The following is a 19,111-nucleotide window of genomic DNA, read 5'->3' as shown; positions in this document are numbered from 1 at the left end:
TTTGTAGGCAAGCAAGGCTTTGTTGCAACTGCAATTCTTACTTCTTCTTGAAATGTAGGGACGACAGTACATTCCATCACATCCATCTAGTGTACACAGGTAGGTCCATTGTGGCGGGCAGGCGAGCGGGCGGGCTGCTTTATTGGCTGTTTGCTGTTCCCCTACTCCACTCCACTATTTGACTGTTGTGCTGCATCAATCAATCAATCAATCAATCAATCAATCAATCAATCAATCAATCAATCAATCAGTGGCTGGCTCAGGTGCAGCTCTTTAACTTACCTAAAAGGGAGGGCGGAGAGAAGACAAGGAAGGTGAATGAGGTGTTCCAATGTGAAATGCCGGAAACACAGAAACACAGACGACACACAACAAGAGGTGGCAATCTATTCATTAATTGCATTTAATCAATGAGCTCATTATCACTCATGCATTGTCCAACAGGTGTTGAAATAATGGGATTAAAAGGGGAGATCCCTTCAGAAAGACAGAAACAATAGCAAAGACAAAAAACACTTTTGGAATCTGCTTTTAGTCAACACATAAGGAAAGGGTGCACCGGTCCTGGAAATACTGCAATACCAGGTCAATGCGTGGAGTGGACAGAGCAAGCTCTATTTCCATCTCCCTGTTCTAAAAATCCATTTAATATATGGTCCCCAGATAGGGGACGTATCAGATATTAAACTGATAAGAACAGATACTACACTTGATCTTAGCCAAAAGGCCGAGAAGCGATAACCCGAACGGGCCGCGCGTTGCCCGAGCCTGCCCGATACTGCTGTTCAGCCCTTGCAGCGATTCAGCCTACTTCTAGGCAATTCCATGGGGCCCTGCAGGCTCACACACTCACAGCTACACGGGAGGTGAATAAAGGCCGGAGAGGAAGCCAGACAGGATTTGCTTCTTTTGCTTGCACCACAATGCAGTGCTGAAAGAGGAGGAATCTACATAAAAACGCCTTCCTGGCAACGCCCAAATGCCCTGCTGCCATGCAGATAAACACTGGCAGCGGCAGCAAGTGCATGCCCACAGCCACCCCTTGTTCCTTCACACCTTGTATCAGCTGTAATCCAGTCCAGTCCAGTGCTGCCTGCTGAGCAGCACTGACCAACACTGCCTGGGCCCAGGCTTTTATCTCTGAGGCCCCATTATGATGTCAGAAAGCTGGCTCTGGAATCCTGAGGGCTCCACTATGACACGTGCAAAGTTCCGTCTGAACTTTATATAAGACGGTGAGGCTCAGTCAGTCACTCAGTGTTGCCTGAGAGGGCAACACTGCAACAGCCGGCCGCCAGGCTGTCTTTTTTTTGCACAGCTAGTTGCCTCCAGGAGGCCACAAGAGGGAGACAAGGGACTGCAAAATGGAAAATAGGCATCCACCAACTTTACAGACAACTTCTCCTTGCTCCTACAACCTCCATCCTTGCACAGTTTGTTATTCTTCTAGGTAACATAGTAACAAATCCAAATTGCTGCTCTCTTTGTAGGCAAGCAAGGCTTTGTTGCAACTGCAATTCTTACTTCTTCTTGAAATGTAGGGACGACAGTACATTCCATCACATCCATCTAGTGTACACAGGTAGGTCCATTGTGGCGGGCAGGCGAGCGGGCGGGCTGCTTTATTGGCTGTTTGCTGTTCCCCTACTCCACTCCACTATTTGACTGTTGTGCTGCATCAATCAATCAATCAATCAATCAATCAATCAATCAATCAATCAATCAATCAATCAGTGGCTGGCTCAGGTGCAGCTCTTTAACTTACCTAAAAGGGAGGGCGGAGAGAAGACAAGGAAGGTGAATGAGGTGTTCCAATGTGAAATGCCGGAAACACAGAAACACAGACGACACACAACAAGAGGTGGCAATCTATTCATTAATTGCATTTAATCAATGAGCTCATTATCACTCATGCATTGTCCAACAGGTGTTGAAATAATGGGATTAAAAGGGGAGATCCCTTCAGAAAGACAGAAACAATAGCAAAGACAAAAAACACTTTTGGAATCTGCTTTTAGTCAACACATAAGGAAAGGGTGCACCGGTCCTGGAAATACTGCAATACCAGGTCAATGCGTGGAGTGGACAGAGCAAGCTCTATTTCCATCTCCCTGTTCTAAAAATCCATTTAATATATGGTCCCCAGATAGGGGACGTATCAGATATTAAACTGATAAGAACAGATACTACACTTGATCTTAGCCAAAAGGCCGAGAAGCGATAACCCGAACGGGCCGCGCGTTGCCCGAGCCTGCCCGATACTGCTGTTCAGCCCTTGCAGCGATTCAGCCTACTTCTAGGCAATTCCATGGGGCCCTGCAGGCTCACACACTCACAGCTACACGGGAGGTGAATAAAGGCCGGAGAGGAAGCCAGACAGGATTTGCTTCTTTTGCTTGCACCACAATGCAGTGCTGAAAGAGGAGGAATCTACATAAAAACGCCTTCCTGGCAACGCCCAAATGCCCTGCTGCCATGCAGATAAACACTGGCAGCGGCAGCAAGTGCATGCCCACAGCCACCCCTTGTTCCTTCACACCTTGTATCAGCTGTAATCCAGTCCAGTCCAGTGCTGCCTGCTGAGCAGCACTGACCAACACTGCCTGGGCCCAGGCTTTTATCTCTGAGGCCCCATTATGATGTCAGAAAGCTGGCTCTGGAATCCTGAGGGCTCCACTATGACACGTGCAAAGTTCCGTCTGAACTTTATATAAGACGGTGAGGCTCAGTCAGTCACTCAGTGTTGCCTGAGAGGGCAACACTGCAACAGCCGGCCGCCAGGCTGTCTTTTTTTTGCACAGCTAGTTGCCTCCAGGAGGCCACAAGAGGGAGACAAGGGACTGCAAAATGGAAAATAGGCATCCACCAACTTTACAGACAACTTCTCCTTGCTCCTACAACCTCCATCCTTGCACAGTTTGTTATTCTTCTAGGTAACATAGTAACAAATCCAAATTGCTGCTCTCTTTGTAGGCAAGCAAGGCTTTGTTGCAACTGCAATTCTTACTTCTTCTTGAAATGTAGGGACGACAGTACATTCCATCACATCCATCTAGTGTACACAGGTAGGTCCATTGTGGCGGGCAGGCGAGCGGGCGGGCTGCTTTATTGGCTGTTTGCTGTTCCCCTACTCCACTCCACTATTTGACTGTTGTGCTGCATCAATCAATCAATCAATCAATCAATCAATCAATCAATCAATCAATCAATCAATCAATCAGTGGCTGGCTCAGGTGCAGCTCTTTAACTTACCTAAAAGGGAGGGCGGAGAGAAGACAAGGAAGGTGAATGAGGTGTTCCAATGTGAAATGCCGGAAACACAGAAACACAGACGACACACAACAAGAGGTGGCAATCTATTCATTAATTGCATTTAATCAATGAGCTCATTATCACTCATGCATTGTCCAACAGGTGTTGAAATAATGGGATTAAAAGGGGAGATCCCTTCAGAAAGACAGAAACAATAGCAAAGACAAAAAACACTTTTGGAATCTGCTTTTAGTCAACACATAAGGAAAGGGTGCACCGGTCCTGGAAATACTGCAATACCAGGTCAATGCGTGGAGTGGACAGAGCAAGCTCTATTTCCATCTCCCTGTTCTAAAAATCCATTTAATATATGGTCCCCAGATAGGGGACGTATCAGATATTAAACTGATAAGAACAGATACTACACTTGATCTTAGCCAAAAGGCCGAGAAGCGATAACCCGAACGGGCCGCGCGTTGCCCGAGCCTGCCCGATACTGCTGTTCAGCCCTTGCAGCGATTCAGCCTACTTCTAGGCAATTCCATGGGGCCCTGCAGGCTCACACACTCACAGCTACACGGGAGGTGAATAAAGGCCGGAGAGGAAGCCAGACAGGATTTGCTTCTTTTGCTTGCACCACAATGCAGTGCTGAAAGAGGAGGAATCTACATAAAAACGCCTTCCTGGCAACGCCCAAATGCCCTGCTGCCATGCAGATAAACACTGGCAGCGGCAGCAAGTGCATGCCCACAGCCACCCCTTGTTCCTTCACACCTTGTATCAGCTGTAATCCAGTCCAGTCCAGTGCTGCCTGCTGAGCAGCACTGACCAACACTGCCTGGGCCCAGGCTTTTATCTCTGAGGCCCCATTATGATGTCAGAAAGCTGGCTCTGGAATCCTGAGGGCTCCACTATGACACGTGCAAAGTTCCGTCTGAACTTTATATAAGACGGTGAGGCTCAGTCAGTCACTCAGTGTTGCCTGAGAGGGCAACACTGCAACAGCCGGCCGCCAGGCTGTCTTTTTTTTGCACAGCTAGTTGCCTCCAGGAGGCCACAAGAGGGAGACAAGGGACTGCAAAATGGAAAATAGGCATCCACCAACTTTACAGACAACTTCTCCTTGCTCCTACAACCTCCATCCTTGCACAGTTTGTTATTCTTCTAGGTAACATAGTAACAAATCCAAATTGCTGCTCTCTTTGTAGGCAAGCAAGGCTTTGTTGCAACTGCAATTCTTACTTCTTCTTGAAATGTAGGGACGACAGTACATTCCATCACATCCATCTAGTGTACACAGGTAGGTCCATTGTGGCGGGCAGGCGAGCGGGCGGGCTGCTTTATTGGCTGTTTGCTGTTCCCCTACTCCACTCCACTATTTGACTGTTGTGCTGCATCAATCAATCAATCAATCAATCAATCAATCAATCAATCAATCAATCAATCAGTGGCTGGCTCAGGTGCAGCTCTTTAACTTACCTAAAAGGGAGGGCGGAGAGAAGACAAGGAAGGTGAATGAGGTGTTCCAATGTGAAATGCCGGAAACACAGAAACACAGACGACACACAACAAGAGGTGGCAATCTATTCATTAATTGCATTTAATCAATGAGCTCATTATCACTCATGCATTGTCCAACAGGTGTTGAAATAATGGGATTAAAAGGGGAGATCCCTTCAGAAAGACAGAAACAATAGCAAAGACAAAAAACACTTTTGGAATCTGCTTTTAGTCAACACATAAGGAAAGGGTGCACCGGTCCTGGAAATACTGCAATACCAGGTCAATGCGTGGAGTGGACAGAGCAAGCTCTATTTCCATCTCCCTGTTCTAAAAATCCATTTAATATATGGTCCCCAGATAGGGGACGTATCAGATATTAAACTGATAAGAACAGATACTACACTTGATCTTAGCCAAAAGGCCGAGAAGCGATAACCCGAACGGGCCGCGCGTTGCCCGAGCCTGCCCGATACTGCTGTTCAGCCCTTGCAGCGATTCAGCCTACTTCTAGGCAATTCCATGGGGCCCTGCAGGCTCACACACTCACAGCTACACGGGAGGTGAATAAAGGCCGGAGAGGAAGCCAGACAGGATTTGCTTCTTTTGCTTGCACCACAATGCAGTGCTGAAAGAGGAGGAATCTACATAAAAACGCCTTCCTGGCAACGCCCAAATGCCCTGCTGCCATGCAGATAAACACTGGCAGCGGCAGCAAGTGCATGCCCACAGCCACCCCTTGTTCCTTCACACCTTGTATCAGCTGTAATCCAGTCCAGTCCAGTGCTGCCTGCTGAGCAGCACTGACCAACACTGCCTGGGCCCAGGCTTTTATCTCTGAGGCCCCATTATGATGTCAGAAAGCTGGCTCTGGAATCCTGAGGGCTCCACTATGACACGTGCAAAGTTCCGTCTGAACTTTATATAAGACGGTGAGGCTCAGTCAGTCACTCAGTGTTGCCTGAGAGGGCAACACTGCAACAGCCGGCCGCCAGGCTGTCTTTTTTTTGCACAGCTAGTTGCCTCCAGGAGGCCACAAGAGGGAGACAAGGGACTGCAAAATGGAAAATAGGCATCCACCAACTTTACAGACAACTTCTCCTTGCTCCTACAACCTCCATCCTTGCACAGTTTGTTATTCTTCTAGGTAACATAGTAACAAATCCAAATTGCTGCTCTCTTTGTAGGCAAGCAAGGCTTTGTTGCAACTGCAATTCTTACTTCTTCTTGAAATGTAGGGACGACAGTACATTCCATCACATCCATCTAGTGTACACAGGTAGGTCCATTGTGGCGGGCAGGCGAGCGGGCGGGCTGCTTTATTGGCTGTTTGCTGTTCCCCTACTCCACTCCACTATTTGACTGTTGTGCTGCAATCAATCAATCAATCAATCAATCAATCAATCAATCAATCAATCAGTGGCTGGCTCAGGTGCAGCTCTTTAACTTACCTAAAAGGGAGGGCGGAGAGAAGACAAGGAAGGTGAATGAGGTGTTCCAATGTGAAATGCCGGAAACACAGAAACACAGACGACACACAACAAGAGGTGGCAATCTATTCATTAATTGCATTTAATCAATGAGCTCATTATCACTCATGCATTGTCCAACAGGTGTTGAAATAATGGGATTAAAAGGGGAGATCCCTTCAGAAAGACAGAAACAATAGCAAAGACAAAAAACACTTTTGGAATCTGCTTTTAGTCAACACATAAGGAAAGGGTGCACCGGTCCTGGAAATACTGCAATACCAGGTCAATGCGTGGAGTGGACAGAGCAAGCTCTATTTCCATCTCCCTGTTCTAAAAATCCATTTAATATATGGTCCCCAGATAGGGGACGTATCAGATATTAAACTGATAAGAACAGATACTACACTTGATCTTAGCCAAAAGGCCGAGAAGCGATAACCCGAACGGGCCGCGCGTTGCCCGAGCCTGCCCGATACTGCTGTTCAGCCCTTGCAGCGATTCAGCCTACTTCTAGGCAATTCCATGGGGCCCTGCAGGCTCACACACTCACAGCTACACGGGAGGTGAATAAAGGCCGGAGAGGAAGCCAGACAGGATTTGCTTCTTTTGCTTGCACCACAATGCAGTGCTGAAAGAGGAGGAATCTACATAAAAACGCCTTCCTGGCAATGCCCAAATGCCCTGCTGCCATGCAGATAAACACTGGCAGCGGCAGCAAGTGCATGCCCACAGCCACCCCTTGTTCCTTCACACCTTGTATCAGCTGTAATCCAGTCCAGTCCAGTGCTGCCTGCTGAGCAGCACTGACCAACACTGCCTGGGCCCAGGCTTTTATCTCTGAGGCCCCATTATGATGTCAGAAAGCTGGCTCTGGAATCCTGAGGGCTCCACTATGACACGTGCAAAGTTCCGTCTGAACTTTATATAAGACGGTGAGGCTCAGTCAGTCACTCAGTGTTGCCTGAGAGGGCAACACTGCAACAGCCGGCCGCCAGGCTGTCTTTTTTTTGCACAGCTAGTTGCCTCCAGGAGGCCACAAGAGGGAGACAAGGGACTGCAAAATGGAAAATAGGCATCCACCAACTTTACAGACAACTTCTCCTTGCTCCTACAACCTCCATCCTTGCACAGTTTGTTATTCTTCTAGGTAACATAGTAACAAATCCAAATTGCTGCTCTCTTTGTAGGCAAGCAAGGCTTTGTTGCAACTGCAATTCTTACTTCTTCTTGAAATGTAGGGACGACAGTACATTCCATCACATCCATCTAGTGTACACAGGTAGGTCCATTGTGGCGGGCAGGCGAGCGGGCGGGCTGCTTTATTGGCTGTTTGCTGTTCCCCTACTCCACTCCACTATTTGACTGTTGTGCTGCATCAATCAATCAATCAATCAATCAATCAATCAATCAATCAATCAATCAATCAATCAAGTGGCTGGCTCAGGTGCAGCTCTTTAACTTACCTAAAAGGGAGGGCGGAGAGAAGACAAGGAAGGTGAATGAGGTGTTCCAATGTGAAATGCCGGAAACACAGAAACACAGACGACACACAACAAGAGGTGGCAATCTATTCATTAATTGCATTTAATCAATGAGCTCATTATCACTCATGCATTGTCCAACAGGTGTTGAAATAATGGGATTAAAAGGGGAGATCCCTTCAGAAAGACAGAAACAATAGCAAAGACAAAAAACACTTTTGGAATCTGCTTTTAGTCAACACATAAGGAAAGGGTGCACCGGTCCTGGAAATACTGCAATACCAGGTCAATGCGTGGAGTGGACAGAGCAAGCTCTATTTCCATCTCCCTGTTCTAAAAATCCATTTAATATATGGTCCCCAGATAGGGGACGTATCAGATATTAAACTGATAAGAACAGATACTACACTTGATCTTAGCCAAAAGGCCGAGAAGCGATAACCCGAACGGGCCGCGCGTTGCCCGAGCCTGCCCGATACTGCTGTTCAGCCCTTGCAGCGATTCAGCCTACTTCTAGGCAATTCCATGGGGCCCTGCAGGCTCACACACTCACAGCTACACGGGAGGTGAATAAAGGCCGGAGAGGAAGCCAGACAGGATTTGCTTCTTTTGCTTGCACCACAATGCAGTGCTGAAAGAGGAGGAATCTACATAAAAACGCCTTCCTGGCAACGCCCAAATGCCCTGCTGCCATGCAGATAAACACTGGCAGCGGCAGCAAGTGCATGCCCACAGCCACCCCTTGTTCCTTCACACCTTGTATCAGCTGTAATCCAGTCCAGTCCAGTGCTGCCTGCTGAGCAGCACTGACCAACACTGCCTGGGCCCAGGCTTTTATCTCTGAGGCCCCATTATGATGTCAGAAAGCTGGCTCTGGAATCCTGAGGGCTCCACTATGACACGTGCAAAGTTCCGTCTGAACTTTATATAAGACGGTGAGGCTCAGTCAGTCACTCAGTGTTGCCTGAGAGGGCAACACTGCAACAGCCGGCCGCCAGGCTGTCTTTTTTTTGCACAGCTAGTTGCCTCCAGGAGGCCACAAGAGGGAGACAAGGGACTGCAAAATGGAAAATAGGCATCCACCAACTTTACAGACAACTTCTCCTTGCTCCTACAACCTCCATCCTTGCACAGTTTGTTATTCTTCTAGGTAACATAGTAACAAATCCAAATTGCTGCTCTCTTTGTAGGCAAGCAAGGCTTTGTTGCAACTGCAATTCTTACTTCTTCTTGAAATGTAGGGACGACAGTACATTCCATCACATCCATCTAGTGTACACAGGTAGGTCCATTGTGGCGGGCAGGCGAGCGGGCGGGCTGCTTTATTGGCTGTTTGCTGTTCCCCTACTCCACTCCACTATTTGACTGTTGTGCTGCATCAATCAATCAATCAATCAATCAATCAATCAATCAATCAATCAATCAATCAATCAATCAGTGGCTGGCTCAGGTGCAGCTCTTTAACTTACCTAAAAGGGAGGGCGGAGAGAAGACAAGGAAGGTGAATGAGGTGTTCCAATGTGAAATGCCGGAAACACAGAAACACAGACGACACACAACAAGAGGTGGCAATCTATTCATTAATTGCATTTAATCAATGAGCTCATTATCACTCATGCATTGTCCAACAGGTGTTGAAATAATGGGATTAAAAGGGGAGATCCCTTCAGAAAGACAGAAACAATAGCAAAGACAAAAAACACTTTTGGAATCTGCTTTTAGTCAACACATAAGGAAAGGGTGCACCGGTCCTGGAAATACTGCAATACCAGGTCAATGCGTGGAGTGGACAGAGCAAGCTCTATTTCCATCTCCCTGTTCTAAAAATCCATTTAATATATGGTCCCCAGATAGGGGACGTATCAGATATTAAACTGATAAGAACAGATACTACACTTGATCTTAGCCAAAAGGCCGAGAAGCGATAACCCGAACGGGCCGCGCGTTGCCCGAGCCTGCCCGATACTGCTGTTCAGCCCTTGCAGCGATTCAGCCTACTTCTAGGCAATTCCATGGGGCCCTGCAGGCTCACACACTCACAGCTACACGGGAGGTGAATAAAGGCCGGAGAGGAAGCCAGACAGGATTTGCTTCTTTTGCTTGCACCACAATGCAGTGCTGAAAGAGGAGGAATCTACATAAAAACGCCTTCCTGGCAACGCCCAAATGCCCTGCTGCCATGCAGATAAACACTGGCAGCGGCAGCAAGTGCATGCCCACAGCCACCCCTTGTTCCTTCACACCTTGTATCAGCTGTAATCCAGTCCAGTCCAGTGCTGCCTGCTGAGCAGCACTGACCAACACTGCCTGGGCCCAGGCTTTTATCTCTGAGGCCCCATTATGATGTCAGAAAGCTGGCTCTGGAATCCTGAGGGCTCCACTATGACACGTGCAAAGTTCCGTCTGAACTTTATATAAGACGGTGAGGCTCAGTCAGTCACTCAGTGTTGCCTGAGAGGGCAACACTGCAACAGCCGGCCGCCAGGCTGTCTTTTTTTTGCACAGCTAGTTGCCTCCAGGAGGCCACAAGAGGGAGACAAGGGACTGCAAAATGGAAAATAGGCATCCACCAACTTTACAGACAACTTCTCCTTGCTCCTACAACCTCCATCCTTGCACAGTTTGTTATTCTTCTAGGTAACATAGTAACAAATCCAAATTGCTGCTCTCTTTGTAGGCAAGCAAGGCTTTGTTGCAACTGCAATTCTTACTTCTTCTTGAAATGTAGGGACGACAGTACATTCCATCACATCCATCTAGTGTACACAGGTAGGTCCATTGTGGCGGGCAGGCGAGCGGGCGGGCTGCTTTATTGGCTGTTTGCTGTTCCCCTACTCCACTCCACTATTTGACTGTTGTGCTGCATCAATCAATCAATCAATCAATCAATCAATCAATCAATCAGTGGCTGGCTCAGGTGCAGCTCTTTAACTTACCTAAAAGGGAGGGCGGAGAGAAGACAAGGAAGGTGAATGAGGTGTTCCAATGTGAAATGCCGGAAACACAGAAACACAGACGACACACAACAAGAGGTGGCAATCTATTCATTAATTGCATTTAATCAATGAGCTCATTATCACTCATGCATTGTCCAACAGGTGTTGAAATAATGGGATTAAAAGGGGAGATCCCTTCAGAAAGACAGAAACAATAGCAAAGACAAAAAACACTTTTGGAATCTGCTTTTAGTCAACACATAAGGAAAGGGTGCACCGGTCCTGGAAATACTGCAATACCAGGTCAATGCGTGGAGTGGACAGAGCAAGCTCTATTTCCATCTCCCTGTTCTAAAAATCCATTTAATATATGGTCCCCAGATAGGGGACGTATCAGATATTAAACTGATAAGAACAGATACTACACTTGATCTTAGCCAAAAGGCCGAGAAGCGATAACCCGAACGGGCCGCGCGTTGCCCGAGCCTGCCCGATACTGCTGTTCAGCCCTTGCAGCGATTCAGCCTACTTCTAGGCAATTCCATGGGGCCCTGCAGGCTCACACACTCACAGCTACACGGGAGGTGAATAAAGGCCGGAGAGGAAGCCAGACAGGATTTGCTTCTTTTGCTTGCACCACAATGCAGTGCTGAAAGAGGAGGAATCTACATAAAAATGCCTTCCTGGCAACGCCCAAATGCCCTGCTGCCATGCAGATAAACACTGGCAGCGGCAGCAAGTGCATGCCCACAGCCACCCCTTGTTCCTTCACACCTTGTATCAGCTGTAATCCAGTCCAGTCCAGTGCTGCCTGCTGAGCAGCACTGACCAACACTGCCTGGGCCCAGGCTTTTATCTCTGAGGCCCCATTATGATGTCAGAAAGCTGGCTCTGGAATCCTGAGGGCTCCACTATGACACGTGCAAAGTTCCGTCTGAACTTTATATAAGATGGTGAGGCTCAGTCAGTCACTCAGTGTTGCCTGAGAGGGCAACACTGCAACAGCCGGCCGCCAGGCTGTCTTTTTTTTGCACAGCTAGTTGCCTCCAGGAGGCCACAAGAGGGAGACAAGGGAGTGCAAAATGGAAAATAGGCATCCACCAACTTTACAGACAACTTCTCCTTGCTCCTACAACCTCCATCCTTGCACAGTTTGTTATTCTTCTAGGTAACATAGTAACAAATCCAAATTGCTGCTCTCTTTGTAGGCAAGCAAGGCTTTGTTGCAACTGCAATTCTTACTTCTTCTTGAAATGTAGGGACGACAGTACATTCCATCACATCCATCTAGTGTACACAGGTAGGTCCATTGTGGCGGGCAGGCGAGCGGGCGGGCTGCTTTATTGGCTGTTTGCTGTTCCCCTACTCCACTCCACTATTTGACTGTTGTGCTGCATCAATCAATCAATCAATCAATCAATCAATCAATCAATCAATCAATCAATCAATCAATCAATCAATCAGTGGCTGGCTCAGGTGCAGCTCTTTAACTTACCTAAAAGGGAGGGCGGAGAGAAGACAAGGAAGGTGAATGAGGTGTTCCAATGTGAAATGCCGGAAACACAGAAACACAGACGACACACAACAAGAGGTGGCAATCTATTCATTAATTGCATTTAATCAATGAGCTCATTATCACTCATGCATTGTCCAACAGGTGTTGAAATAATGGGATTAAAAGGGGAGATCCCTTCAGAAAGACAGAAACAATAGCAAAGACAAAAAACACTTTTGGAATCTGCTTTTAGTCAACACATAAGGAAAGGGTGCACCGGTCCTGGGAATACTGCAATACCAGGTCAATGCGTGGAGTGGACAGAGCAAGCTCTATTTCCATCTCCCTGTTCTAAAAATCCATTTAATATATGGTCCCCAGATAGGGGACGTATCAGATATTAAACTGATAAGAACAGATACTACACTTGATCTTAGCCAAAAGGCCGAGAAGCGATAACCCGAACGGGCCGCGCGTTGCCCGAGCCTGCCCGATACTGCTGTTCAGCCCTTGCAGCGATTCAGCCTACTTCTAGGCAATTCCATGGGGCCCTGCAGGCTCACACACTCACAGCTACACGGGAGGTGAATAAAGGCCGGAGAGGAAGCCAGACAGGATTTGCTTCTTTTGCTTGCACCACAATGCAGTGCTGAAAGAGGAGGAATCTACATAAAAACGCCTTCCTGGCAACGCCCAAATGCCCTGCTGCCATGCAGATAAACACTGGCAGCGGCAGCAAGTGCATGCCCACAGCCACCCCTTGTTCCTTCACACCTTGTATCAGCTGTAATCCAGTCCAGTCCAGTGCTGCCTGCTGAGCAGCACTGACCAACACTGCCTGGGCCCAGGCTTTTATCTCTGAGGCCCCATTATGATGTCAGAAAGCTGGCTCTGGAATCCTGAGGGCTCCACTATGACACGTGCAAAGTTCCGTCTGAACTTTATATAAGACGGTGAGGCTCAGTCAGTCACTCAGTGTTGCCTGAGAGGGCAACACTGCAACAGCCGGCCGCCAGGCTGTCTTTTTTTTGCACAGCTAGTTGCCTCCAGGAGGCCACAAGAGGGAGACAAGGGACTGCAAAATGGAAAATAGGCATCCACCAACTTTACAGACAACTTCTCCTTGCTCCTACAACCTCCATCCTTGCACAGTTTGTTATTCTTCTAGGTAACATAGTAACAAATCCAAATTGCTGCTCTCTTTGTAGGCAAGCAAGGCTTTGTTGCAACTGCAATTCTTACTTCTTCTTGAAATGTAGGGACGACAGTACATTCCATCACATCCATCTAGTGTACACAGGTAGGTCCATTGTGGCGGGCAGGCGAGCGGGCGGGCTGCTTTATTGGCTGTTTGCTGTTCCCCTACTCCACTCCACTATTTGACTGTTGTGCTGCATCAATCAATCAATCAATCAATCAATCAATCAATCAATCAATCAATCAATCAATCAATCAGTGGCTGGCTCAGGTGCAGCTCTTTAACTTACCTAAAAGGGAGGGCGGAGAGAAGACAAGGAAGGTGAATGAGGTGTTCCAATGTGAAATGCCGGAAACACAGAAACACAGACGACACACAACAAGAGGTGGCAATCTATTCATTAATTGCATTTAATCAATGAGCTCATTATCACTCATGCATTGTCCAACAGGTGTTGAAATAATGGGATTAAAAGGGGAGATCCCTTCAGAAAGACAGAAACAATAGCAAAGACAAAAAACACTTTTGGAATCTGCTTTTAGTCAACACATAAGGAAAGGGTGCACCGGTCCTGGAAATACTGCAATACCAGGTCAATGCGTGGAGTGGACAGAGCAAGCTCTATTTCCATCTCCCTGTTCTAAAAATCCATTTAATATATGGTCCCCAGATAGGGGACGTATCAGATATTAAACTGATAAGAACAGATACTACACTTGATCTTAGCCAAAAGGCCGAGAAGCGATAACCCGAACGGGCCGCGCGTTGCCCGAGCCTGCCCGATACTGCTGTTCAGCCCTTGCAGCGATTCAGCCTACTTCTAGGCAATTCCATGGGGCCCTGCAGGCTCACACACTCACAGCTACACGGGAGGTGAATAAAGGCCGGAGAGGAAGCCAGACAGGATTTGCTTCTTTTGCTTGCACCACAATGCAGTGCTGAAAGAGGAGGAATCTACATAAAAACGCCTTCCTGGCAACGCCCAAATGCCCTGCTGCCATGCAGATAAACACTGGCAGCGGCAGCAAGTGCATGCCCACAGCCACCCCTTGTTCCTTCACACCTTGTATCAGCTGTAATCCAGTCCAGTCCAGTGCTGCCTGCTGAGCAGCACTGACCAACACTGCCTGGGCCCAGGCTTTTATCTCTGAGGCCCCATTATGATGTCAGAAAGCTGGCTCTGGAATCCTGAGGGCTCCACTATGACACGTGCAAAGTTCCGTCTGAACTTTATATAAGACGGTGAGGCTCAGTCAGTCACTCAGTGTTGCCTGAGAGGGCAACACTGCAACAGCCGGCCGCCAGGCTGTCTTTTTTTTGCACAGCTAGTTGCCTCCAGGAGGCCACAAGAGGGAGACAAGGGACTGCAAAATGGAAAATAGGCATCCACCAACTTTACAGACAACTTCTCCTTGCTCCTACAACCTCCATCCTTGCACAGTTTGTTATTCTTCTAGGTAACATAGTAACAAATCCAAATTGCTGCTCTCTTTGTAGGCAAGCAAGGCTTTGTTGCAACTGCAATTCTTACTTCTTCTTGAAATGTAGGGACGACAGTACATTCCATCACATCCATCTAGTGTACACAGGTAGGTCCATTGTGGCGGGCAGGCGAGCGGGCGGGCTGCTTTATTGGCTGTTTGCTGTTCCCCTACTCCACTCCACTATTTGACTGTTGTGCTGCATCAATCAATCAATCAATCAATCAATCAATCAATCAATCAATCAATCAATCAATCAATCAATCAGTGGCTGGCTCAGGTGCAGCTCTTTAACTTACCTAAAAGGGAGGGCGGAGAGAAGACAAGGAAGGTGAATGAGGTGTTCCAATGTGAAATGCCGGAAACACAGAAACACAGACGACACACAACAAGAGGTGGCAATCTATTCATTAATTGCATTTAATCAATGAGCTCATTATCACTCATGCATTGTCCAACAGGTGTTGAAATAATGGGATTAAAAGGGGAGATCCCTTCAGAAAGACAGAAACAATAGCAAAGACAAAAAACACTTTTGGAATCTGCTTTTAGTCAACACATAAGGAAAGGGTGCACCGGTCCTGGAAATACTGCAATACCAGGTCAATGCGTGGAGTGGACAGAGCAAGCTCTATTTCCATCTCCCTGTTCTAAAAATCCATTTAATATATGGTCCCCAGATAGGGGACGTATCAGATATTAAACTGATAAGAACAGATACTACACTTGATCTTAGCCAAAAGGCCGAGAAGCGATAACCCGAACGGGCCGCGCGTTGCCCGAGCCTGCCCGATACTGCTGTTCAGCCCTTGCAGCGATTCAGCCTACTTCTAGGCAATTCCATGGGGCCCTGCAGGCTCACACACTCACAGCTACACGGGAGGTGAATAAAGGCCGGAGAGGAAGCCAGACAGGATTTGCTTCTTTTGCTTGCACCACAATGCAGTGCTGAAAGAGGAGGAATCTACATAAAAACGCCTTCCTGGCAACGCCCAAATGCCCTGCTGCCATGCAGATAAACACTGGCAGCGGCAGCAAGTGCATGCCCACAGCCACCCCTTGTTCCTTCACACCTTGTATCAGCTGTAATCCAGTCCAGTCCAGTGCTGCCTGCTGAGCAGCACTGACCAACACTGCCTGGGCCCAGGCTTTTATCTCTGAGGCCCCATTATGATGTCAGAAAGCTGGCTCTGGAATCCTGAGGGCTCCACTATGACACGTGCAAAGTTCCGTCTGAACTTTATATAAGACGGTGAGGCTCAGTCAGTCACTCAGTGTTGCCTGAGAGGGCAACACTGCAACAGCCGGCCGCCAGGCTGTCTTTTTTTTGCACAGCTAGTTGCCTCCAGGAGGCCACAAGAGGGAGACAAGGGACTGCAAAATGGAAAATAGGCATCCACCAACTTTACAGACAACTTCTCCTTGCTCCTACAACCTCCATCCTTGCACAGTTTGTTATTCTTCTAGGTAACATAGTAACAAATCCAAATTGCTGCTCTCTTTGTAGGCAAGCAAGGCTTTGTTGCAACTGCAATTCTTACTTCTTCTTGAAATGTAGGGACGACAGTACATTCCATCACATCCATCTAGTGTACACAGGTAGGTCCATTGTGGCGGGCAGGCGAGCGGGCGGGCTGCTTTATTGGCTGTTTGCTGTTCCCCTACTCCACTCCACTATTTGACTGTTGTGCTGCATCAATCAATCAATCAATCAATCAATCAATCAATCAATCAATCAATCAATCAATCAGTGGCTGGCTCAGGTGCAGCTCTTTAACTTACCTAAAAGGGAGGGCGGAGAGAAGACAAGGAAGGTGAATGAGGTGTTCCAATGTGAAATGCCGGAAACACAGAAACACAGACGACACACAACAAGAGGTGGCAATCTATTCATTAATTGCATTTAATCAATGAGCTCATTATCACTCATGCATTGTCCAACAGGTGTTGAAATAATGGGATTAAAAGGGGAGATCCCTTCAGAAAGACAGAAACAATAGCAAAGACAAAAAACACTTTTGGAATCTGCTTTTAGTCAACACATAAGGAAAGGGTGCACCGGTCCTGGAAATACTGCAATACCAGGTCAATGCGTGGAGTGGACAGAGCAAGCTCTATTTCCATCTCCCTGTTCTAAAAATCCATTTAATATATGGTCCCCAGATAGGGGACGTATCAGATATTAAACTGATAAGAACAGATACTACACTTGATCTTAGCCAAAAGGCCGAGAAGCGATAACCCGAACGGGCCGCGCGTTGCCCGAGCCTGCCCGATACTGCTGTTCAGCCCTTGCAGCGATTCAGCCTACTTCTAGGCAATTCCATGGGGCCCTGCAGGCTCACACACTCACAGCTACACGGGAGGTGAATAAAGGCCGGAGAGGAAGCCAGACAGGATTTGCTTCTTTTGCTTGCACCACAATGCAGTGCTGAAAGAGGAGGAATCTACATAAAAACGCCTTCCTGGCAACGCCCAAATGCCCTGCTGCCATGCAGATAAACACTGGCAGCGGCAGCAAGTGCATGCCCACAGCCACCCCTTGTTCCTTCACACCTTGTATCAGCTGTAATCCAGTCCAGTCCAGTGCTGCCTGCTGAGCAGCACTGACCAACACTGCCTGGGCCCAGGCTTTTATCTCTGAGGCCCCATTATGATGTCAGAAAGCTGGCTCTGGAATCCTGAGGGCTCCACTATGACACGTGCAAAGTTCCGTCTGAACTTTATATAAGACGGTGAGGCTCAGTCAGTCACTCAGTGTTGCCTGAGAGGGCAACACTGCAACAGCCGGCCGCCAGGCTGTCTTTTTTTTGCACAGCTAGTTGCCTCCAGGAGGCCACAAGAGGGAGACAAGGGACTGCAAAATGGAAAATAGGCATCCACCAACTTTACAGACAACTTCTCCTTGCTCCTACAACCTCCATCCTTGCACAGTTTGTTATTCTTCTAGGTAACATAGTAACAAATCCAAATTGCTGCTCTCTTTGTAGGCAAGCAAGGCTTTGTTGCAACTGCAATTCTTACTTCTTCTTGAAATGTAGGGACGACAGTACATTCCATCACATCCATCTAGTGTACACAGGTAGGTCCATTGTGGCGGGCAGGCGAGCGGGCGGGCTGCTTTATTGGCTGTTTGCTGTTCCCCTACTCCACTCCACTATTTGACTGTTGTGCTGCATCAATCAATCAATCAATCAATCAATCAATCAATCAATCAATCAATCAATCAATCAATCAATCAGTGGCTGGCTCAGGTGCAGCTCTTTAACTTACCTAAAAGGGAGGGCGGAGAGAAGACAAGGAAGGTGAATGAGGTGTTCCAATGTGAAATGCCGGAAACACAGAAACACAGACGACACACAACAAGAGGTGGCAATCTATTCATTAATTGCATTTAATCAATGAGCTCATTATCACTCATGCATTGTCCAACAGGTGTTGAAATAATGGGATTAAAAGGGGAGATCCCTTCAGAAAGACAGAAACAATAGCAAAGACAAAAAACACTTTTGGAATCTGCTTTTAGTCAACACATAAGGAAAGGGTGCACCGGTCCTGGAAATACTGCAATACCAGGTCAATGCGTGGAGTGGACAGAGCAAGCTCTATTTCCATCTCCCTGTTCTAAAAATCCATTTAATATATGGTCCCCAGATAGGGGACGTATCAGATATTAAACTGATAAGAACAGATACTACACTTGATCTTAGCCAAAAGGCCGAGAAGCGATAACCCGAACGGGCCGCGCGTTGCCCGAGCCTGCCCGATACTGCTGTTCAGCCCTTGCAGCGATTCAGCCTACTTCTAGGCAATTCCATGGGGCCCTGCAGGCTCACACACTCACAGCTACACGGGAGGTGAATAAAGGCCGGAGAGGAAGCCAGACAGGATTTGCTTCTTTTGCTTGCACCACAATGCAGTGCTGAAAGAGGAGGAATCTACATAAAAACGCCTTCCTGGCAACGCCCAAATGCCCTGCTGCCATGCAGATAAACACTGGCAGCGGCAGCAAGTGCATGCCCACAGCCACCCCTTGTTCCTTCACACCTTGTATCAGCTGTAATCCAGTCCAGTCCAGTGCTGCCTGCTGAGCAGCACTGACCAACACTGCCTGGGCCCAGGCTTTTATCTCTGAGGCCCCATTATGATGTCAGAAAGCTGGCTCTGGAATCCTGAGGGCTCCACTATGACACGTGCAAAGTTCCGTCTGAACTTTATATAAGACGGTGAGGCTCAGTCAGTCACTCAGTGTTGCCTGAGAGGGCAACACTGCAACAGCCGGCCGCCAGGCTGTCT

General features: G+C 47.8%; 13 non-coding genes across 13 annotated transcripts; all 13 read right to left on the bottom strand.

The window, feature by feature from the left end:
- Positions 1 to 548: 548 nt before the first annotated feature.
- On the bottom strand, positions 549 to 739 carry LOC142693277 (U2 spliceosomal RNA). Its single transcript, XR_012861636.1, has one exon. It is a non-coding gene; the product is annotated as a U2 spliceosomal RNA (small nuclear RNA).
- A 1,292-nt stretch (positions 740 to 2,031) lies between these two features.
- On the bottom strand, positions 2,032 to 2,222 carry LOC142693276 (U2 spliceosomal RNA). Its single transcript, XR_012861635.1, has one exon. It is a non-coding gene; the product is annotated as a U2 spliceosomal RNA (small nuclear RNA).
- A 1,296-nt stretch (positions 2,223 to 3,518) lies between these two features.
- LOC142693275 (U2 spliceosomal RNA) lies at positions 3,519 to 3,709 on the bottom strand. Its single transcript, XR_012861634.1, has one exon. It is a non-coding gene; the product is annotated as a U2 spliceosomal RNA (small nuclear RNA).
- Positions 3,710 to 4,997: 1,288 nt separating this feature from the next.
- LOC142693274 (U2 spliceosomal RNA) lies at positions 4,998 to 5,188 on the bottom strand. The gene has a single exon (XR_012861633.1). It is a non-coding gene; the product is annotated as a U2 spliceosomal RNA (small nuclear RNA).
- Positions 5,189 to 6,469: 1,281 nt separating this feature from the next.
- LOC142693273 (U2 spliceosomal RNA) lies at positions 6,470 to 6,660 on the bottom strand. The gene has a single exon (XR_012861632.1). It is a non-coding gene; the product is annotated as a U2 spliceosomal RNA (small nuclear RNA).
- A 1,293-nt stretch (positions 6,661 to 7,953) lies between these two features.
- On the bottom strand, positions 7,954 to 8,144 carry LOC142693272 (U2 spliceosomal RNA). Its single transcript, XR_012861631.1, has one exon. It is a non-coding gene; the product is annotated as a U2 spliceosomal RNA (small nuclear RNA).
- A 1,296-nt stretch (positions 8,145 to 9,440) lies between these two features.
- LOC142693271 (U2 spliceosomal RNA) lies at positions 9,441 to 9,631 on the bottom strand. The gene has a single exon (XR_012861630.1). It is a non-coding gene; the product is annotated as a U2 spliceosomal RNA (small nuclear RNA).
- A 1,276-nt stretch (positions 9,632 to 10,907) lies between these two features.
- On the bottom strand, positions 10,908 to 11,098 carry LOC142693270 (U2 spliceosomal RNA). Its single transcript, XR_012861629.1, has one exon. It is a non-coding gene; the product is annotated as a U2 spliceosomal RNA (small nuclear RNA).
- A 1,304-nt stretch (positions 11,099 to 12,402) lies between these two features.
- On the bottom strand, positions 12,403 to 12,593 carry LOC142693388 (U2 spliceosomal RNA). The gene has a single exon (XR_012861736.1). It is a non-coding gene; the product is annotated as a U2 spliceosomal RNA (small nuclear RNA).
- A 1,296-nt stretch (positions 12,594 to 13,889) lies between these two features.
- On the bottom strand, positions 13,890 to 14,080 carry LOC142693267 (U2 spliceosomal RNA). Its single transcript, XR_012861627.1, has one exon. It is a non-coding gene; the product is annotated as a U2 spliceosomal RNA (small nuclear RNA).
- Positions 14,081 to 15,380: 1,300 nt separating this feature from the next.
- LOC142693266 (U2 spliceosomal RNA) lies at positions 15,381 to 15,571 on the bottom strand. The gene has a single exon (XR_012861626.1). It is a non-coding gene; the product is annotated as a U2 spliceosomal RNA (small nuclear RNA).
- A 1,292-nt stretch (positions 15,572 to 16,863) lies between these two features.
- LOC142693265 (U2 spliceosomal RNA) lies at positions 16,864 to 17,054 on the bottom strand. The gene has a single exon (XR_012861625.1). It is a non-coding gene; the product is annotated as a U2 spliceosomal RNA (small nuclear RNA).
- A 1,300-nt stretch (positions 17,055 to 18,354) lies between these two features.
- On the bottom strand, positions 18,355 to 18,545 carry LOC142693264 (U2 spliceosomal RNA). Its single transcript, XR_012861624.1, has one exon. It is a non-coding gene; the product is annotated as a U2 spliceosomal RNA (small nuclear RNA).
- Between the last annotated feature and the right edge of the window lie 566 nt (positions 18,546 to 19,111).

The sequence above is a fragment of the Rhinoderma darwinii genome, assembly GCF_050947455.1.
Source record: "Rhinoderma darwinii isolate aRhiDar2 chromosome 5 unlocalized genomic scaffold, aRhiDar2.hap1 SUPER_5_unloc_42, whole genome shotgun sequence".
Lineage (NCBI taxonomy): Eukaryota > Metazoa > Chordata > Amphibia > Anura > Rhinodermatidae > Rhinoderma > Rhinoderma darwinii.
The sequence above is the reverse complement of the archived record's forward strand: the minus strand, read 5'-3'. Positions and strand labels throughout refer to the sequence as shown.